Here is a 6,834-nt window from a genome sequence, read left to right as displayed (position 1 = left end):
AGAAAGAAAGAAAGAAAGAAAGAAAGAAAGAAAGAAAGAAAGAAAGAGAAAGAAAGAAAAAAAAACAAAAGAAAAGGAGAAAGAAAAGGAAAGCAAAGGGAAAGAAAAGGAAAGAGGAGAAAGAAATTAAAGTGACCTGAAATAATGGAAAAATCTGGTGCCCGTAGGTGAAGCAGCCGTGCAACTACTGGGTCAAATTTCCTTCCAAAAATGAACTTTCCATTCAGGTTTTAGCTGACACATTTCAACTGTTAATGCCTTTGAAAGTTTGCTTCCTATTTCAAGATGAGTCCATGTGCTTTTTGTCCAGCCCCAACCAAGATGGGCCTTGGTGTGTTACTAGAGTCTGGCCATTTGGACAAATGTTGGCTTCTATTAACTGGCAACCTCTGCTCTAGTGCTCTCCATAAGACTGACTACTACTTTTGCAGATCTGCATTGCAGTATGCACTTTTCTCTACTCAGTCTTGCTTCCTGCAGTCTTTCACAGATTAGGGATCTGCATCAGTGTCCAAAGGCATTTTTGGCCCAGTCCTGCTTCCTCTCCCTTTTAATTTTCACAAGCATTTTACCATCCACTACTCGACAATAAGACTATACTCCACAATACCAGAGTGTTACTAATGCTGACTCAGTGTCAGCAATATTTTAGCCTTGATACTTATCTAGCCAGAGAACCCTGAATTCCCACTGGATGCATTTGGGTGGATTATACCAAAAGAGTTCTTAGAAAATTTTGGATTTACCATAGAGTAAGGGATATATACAAAGAGGCTGGTATCTCTTTCCCACTTGAAAATGATTTTAAGATTCCCCTGAACAAAAAAGAAAAGGTGGCCAAGCTTGAGTCATATTTAATATGCCTCATCTAAGAGTAGCCTGCAAGGCAAAGGCAATGCTACCCCTTTAGCAATAAGAGGCTGTAGGATGCAAATGACATGGGAAATTGATGAGGGATATATGGCAGAAACAAGCAGCTTCCCCAAAATTTTATGCTTGACTTTCAGTAGTTATAGGATTGTCAATGGGAATCTGATGACCAGCCAAGGACCACATTTCTCAGCTGTACTTGCATTAATATGTGCCTATTAAACTGAGTTCAGGTCTGAAATAGAGTTGTGGTGGTGCATTCCACTTCCAGGTCTGACCCATAGCATTTTTCAATACTGCAAGCTACATGTTTTCCCCTCTTCCACTGGATCATCTGTACAGTGGTCACTATACAGTGATGCCTAAGAAATCTTAAGAATTTGCATGTTGAAGAGGGAAGAGCTTTTGACAGCCTTTAAATGACTACAGACCAAAACTCCTCATTCATTCCCAAGCCCCACTGACATGAGATATCTCCATTAGATTATTAGATGAGCAAGAAATTAGATTATATTTTATTTCACTACTTAAATCCCAGGGTTTATTTGTTATAACACTTAGTTTTACACTGAGTACAGGAGGCATCTCAAAGGAGATGGCTTAAGTAATTGCCCATGTTGAGTAATGAGACAGCCAGAGTTTTAACTGCAAGAGCAGCAGATCAACAATGTCCAAACTCTAATAAGAACTGACTCTACCAGATTTCATCAAAATTCACCAGATATGGGCAAACTGTTTTCCCACCATTTTAACAAACTTAAATTCCAGCAATAGTATATGGATTTCCCCATTCTTCAAAAACTCATAAGACTTTCAATTTATTTTATTTTTTTTGTTTTGAAGATTTATTGATTTTTTATTTTAGAGAGAGAGCACATATATGGTGAGAGGAAAAGGAGAGAGGGAGAGGGAAAGAGAGAGTCCCAAGCAGACTCCCTGCCAAGCATGGAGCCTGATGCGGGGCTGAATAAGATCCTGAGATCATGACTTGAGCAGAAATCAAGAGTCGGATGCTTAACCAGCTGAGCCACCCAGGTGCCCCTATGCTGGTGTTTTAAATAAATTTATAATATGTATATAAAGCAGATGTTACTCTCCTCACTTTACAGATCAGAAAAAAAAAAAAAAAATCAGAACTCCAAAGTCACAGAAGCAGTAAACTTTTGGACTCCAAACCATTATTTTGCACCACAACCCAAGAGCTGTAGTAGGGAGTGAGGTGAATGGCCATTGTTCACTATGAAATTTTCACTCTGTTCTAATTACATACCACTTACATGTGTTTTATTAGGGAGATCAAACTCATCACAATGACTATTTCTTAGATGATGAAGGTAGTATACATTTTTACTAAATGGTTAAAAAGAAATAATTATCCAAATGATTTCTAGATTCCGTGTGTCATTTTTTTCATACTTTCACTATTGTTTTTCCCAAATTATCTCCTTTCAGCATTCCCATGAATGTAGTTGGCATGTTTTCAAATCCTTTGATGATGTATTCATGGTACTGGATTTTACCCTCTATGACCCATTTCAGCAAGTCTTTCAGAGCCTTCTGGCGGACCTCTCCTTGCCAGCAGGTGACGATGAACCCTTCCATGCGGAGCTGCTGATAGATAATATTCTCTGGGGGTGGGCCTGGGGGAGGAGGGCAAGTACTATTATATGTAGAGATGGCCCCACATATAGCAATTCTTCCAAATTTCTTCATCTGGGGGATAACAATGTTTGAAAACTCTCCACCTACATTATCGAAGTAACAATCATAACCATCAGGAGAGGCTTTTTTCAAAGTTTCGTCCAAAGACTCTACTGTTTTGTAGTTAAAGGCAACATCATATCCAAGCTTTTTGAGGTAGGCAAACTTTTCGTCGGACCCTGCTGCTCCAACAACTTTGCAGCCCTTGAGCTTAGCTATCTGCCCCACCACAGAGCCCACTGCTCCTGCTGCTGCATTAACCACCACTGTTTCTCCACCCTTCACACCACAGATGTCAAGTAGGCCAAAGTAGGCTGTTAGCCCTGTCATGCCCACTGTTCCCAGAGCCAAAGACACCGGTAACGTGTCTGGCCATTCTGCGGGTAGCTTTTCCAGATCTTTCCCATCAGAAATAGAGTGCGTCGTCCAGCCTGAAAAAGCCACTACCACAGTTCCTGCTGGGAAGGCTGAGTTTTTACTTTCCACAACTCTGGCCACTTGCTGCCCCATCATCATATCACCCTCCTTCAATCTTTTGGCCGCCACTCTCATATAAGGATCCACAGTAAGGAACAAAGCTTCCAGCAGGACCTCTCCATTTTTTAAGGATGGGAGTTCAACTGTCTTTAACTCAAAGTTACTATGAGTAGGGCTGCCTTCAAAGTGCTTCTTCAGGGTCCAGCTCTTAGCATGAACCATCCTGAAGTTTCCCAGCCCGCAGGTTCCACTACCTAGACAGAATGGTTGCGGTTGTCACTTTCAATTTATTTTTATTTTTATTTACCTAGCAGCAAGTAGGAGAAAATAAGGGGAGAATGAAGAGCAGATTTTCCCCTCTTTCCTATTACAAGTCCTCACACCTCTGCTCAGATCTGAGCTACAGGGAGAGGAGAAGCTTTGAATTAGATATGAGTGAATATTTAAACTGAATTAGGTAGAATTTATTCTGATTTTTTAATGAATAATATATAGTACATATATAGTAAATATATAGTAAAAACATCAAAAAGAATAAATAAGTATATAGTAAAAAAAGAAAAGGTTGTGTTTATGTCCTTGCCATAGAAACACTCTATTTCCCACCCATGATGAAGCCACTTTTAAAAAGTAGTAAGTCTCAAATATGGTTTCAGAGATTCTTCATAAACACAAAGGCAAACAAAAATGGTAGAATGCATTATACATTGTTCAGTATCTTGCTTTTTCCACTTAAAATAAATTTTGGGTTATCATTCCATATCAGTAAAGATCTACATCATTTTTTTTCTATCCATTGAACGGCATTATCTAACCAACCCACTGTTAAATCACTCGTCAATCTGTTAATTATAAACAAAGTGCTGCTTAATAATTTTTTACATATGTCATTTTTCTCAAATGCATAATTATCTGTAGGATAATTCTAAGAAAAGAAATTGCTAGGACAAATGGCACATACATTTGAAATTCTGATAGATATGCTAAATTGACTGTCATAGATGTTTTTCTCATTTATACTTGAGCAATATGTGAATCTGTTTCTCCCTCTTTCTAAAGAATACTTTTTTTTCTTTAATAATCTGAAAGATAAAAAATAGTATCAAGGTATAATTTTAATTATACCTCCTTCTTATGAAGGAGGTTGAAAATCTTTTCATATTTAAGAGTCACTTGCATTCTTAGTACTTCCTTTATATCATTCACCTCTTTTTTTTTTTTAACTTTCTTTAAAAGTAAACTCTATACCCAACATGGAGCTTGAACTCATGACCCCAAGATCAAGAGTTGCATGTTTTTCCTACTGAGCCAGGCAGGCATCCCTCATTCACCTTTCCTATGGCACTAGATGTCCTTGTAAGACACACATGTGCCAGAATATAGAAAATAAACTCTATGATGATTGAGATGAGACACTGGTAAAGTTTTTGAGTCCAGTGGTCTGAGTCATGCTGGGATATCACCATCAAGGTAAAAGACAAGATGTTGCTCCTCACCCCCACTCCCTACCCCATACCTTTTACCATTATGAAAGAGTCAAAGAGCTTAGTGAATTTGCAAACATATACTATACTTGGGAATATTCTTGTAATCTATTTATTTGGTGACACAGAGGCTGCCAGTTTCAAGTAAGATCCAAAGCATGAAAGAGTTCTGTGGCAGGTTCATGCTGTAGCAAAAGCTGTCCTGTCTTTTTTACCACATGGCTTAGCAAATAAAATATTAGTTTATGTATCTTTGTTGATTAAGAATCATGTGTAAAGCTTTTTGTAAATCCTAACATGATAGTTGTAGGTTTGGGAGTACAGAAATGCCTCCTATAGCCAACTATGCACTATTTGGAAAAAATGCTCTTGGCCTAGTACTATATCCTAGTAAAGATTGAGAAATTGACAATGGAACAAGATATAGCGACATGACTTGCCCATCATTATCTAGCCATCACTGGAAACACTGAAGTACAAAGTTAGATAGGCATAGAAGTATCACATTGTATAAGTGAAGCACTACATTCTGTATTGGGCTCTAACAGATAGTTCAGACTCAACGGCACCTATTAACTGATTCAACAAAGCCTTTCTCTCAATTCACACTTATGGGCTAAGGAACAATTTCCAATGACCAATTGATAGACAAGGAAATGATTTCCACCTAATTCTTATACCATAAATGGATATTTACAGTAGTGAAAAACAGACTGCTACCATATTACAGCTCCCACTCACTAGGGTCCCTAAAAACAGTGTTGAAGGGAAATCCTTCCAATAGACAAAGCTATGGGTTCCACCTGGAGAAAGACATGAGTAATATACACCAAACTCTGGTGATTAAATAGACTGTCTGGTTCATCAGAGACAGGGAATAAAGAAGATTTAAAAACTGGAAGCATAGAGTAATGAGGTTGAAGAGGCCACAAAGATTGCCAGTTGTGTCTCATGCCAATTACCCTCAAAAATTATCCACTTCAGAGGATGCTTTCAGTGACCAAGTGAAGATAATGACTTAGCTAGCTTCTGTCTTCAACCACTCAAATGCTTACATAGTTAATCCGTTAAGTTAACCCATGGTGGTAGGGATGGAGGAAATATGTGGAACCAACAACATGGCCCTTTTACATGAAGGCTAATCTAGCTACTACCCTGCTGAGTGCCCCATTTGTTATAGGGAGAGACTGATGCTGAATTCTCAAGACAGGTATTTGGAGACTTGATTATATTCCATCTTAAGGGGCATAATGATTCCAACAAACCAAAATGATTCATATTACAAATATAAGTCTATCTTCTTTGCCTATGATATCTCCAGGAAAAATACCACCAAAGGTTTTACATACTGCCTCATGTTTTGGTATAATATCCTTATGGGTTGCTTCAGACCATGAGATGCAACAATGGGCTCATTAACCATGTGTGCCATCTCTCTATAGCCGACCTGATAGAATGACTGAGTATTGAATGCACAACTAAGAAGTAACTCAAGGACATCTTGATTGTTGGAGTATTCTTCTGCAATGTGAAACTTATAGTCACTGTATCAATGATCAGAATATGATGCAGTATCACCAAAATATACAGGTCTGCAAACAAGTGGCAGAAGTAAATGGGTTCCTTTCCTAAATATTTTCTATTTGAATATCTCTTCCAGGCATTCTCAGGATCTGATAGATTTGAGATTCTAGTTCTTGGGATAGTGGTGAGATGTGAAGGTTGGATAATTTAGCTAAGGAAGACAAAGAGAATTTGGCTGAATCTTAATCTGTAACTAACACCAGGGAACTAGAGGGTAAAGAACGGAGTCATTGCTCTACCTGGGATGCTGGCCCCAATTACCATGAGGAACTAGGATTGTTAGTACACAGATGACAGGAAGATACACACCTGGAATTCAGGACATTCATTAGGTTATCTCTTGATCTTTCTCACTTCAATGATAACTGTGGATGGGGCAACCTTACAAGAGCCAGGCAACTAAAAGCTTCAGACATTCTGGAAATGAAGGTTACTATCCATCAGGCAAGTAACCTCAAGAAGCTAGGTTGATTTCAGAGAATCCAGAATGGTTGGTGGAGGCAGAGGTGATAATTGTATAGGGCTTGGAGAGCTGCAGCAGTGAAGATCTTACTTTTTGTTCATTGTTTTTTTTTTTGTTTGTTTTAACCATTTTTAAGCCTTCTTACGGCATTACAACTGACTACTAGCAAGGGGCATTGGATTTTTACTATTCCTTTTAGGCATGAATTGAGAATATCTTACTTTCACATATTTGTATAAGATCAGATATCATAGA

General features: G+C 38.3%; 1 pseudogene; it reads right to left on the bottom strand.

Annotated features, from left to right (window-relative positions):
* Positions 1-1,747: 1,747 nt before the first annotated feature.
* LOC112835797 (prostaglandin reductase 1 pseudogene) lies at positions 1,748-3,316 on the bottom strand (annotated as a pseudogene).
* Between the last annotated feature and the right edge of the window lie 3,518 nt (positions 3,317-6,834).

This window comes from Callorhinus ursinus, unplaced genomic scaffold, assembly GCF_003265705.2.
Source record: "Callorhinus ursinus isolate GAN/ISIS: 27379988/994484 unplaced genomic scaffold, GSC_fseal_2.0 scaffold4, whole genome shotgun sequence".
Lineage (NCBI taxonomy): Eukaryota > Metazoa > Chordata > Mammalia > Carnivora > Otariidae > Callorhinus > Callorhinus ursinus.
The sequence above is the reverse complement of the archived record's forward strand: the minus strand, read 5'-3'. Positions and strand labels throughout refer to the sequence as shown.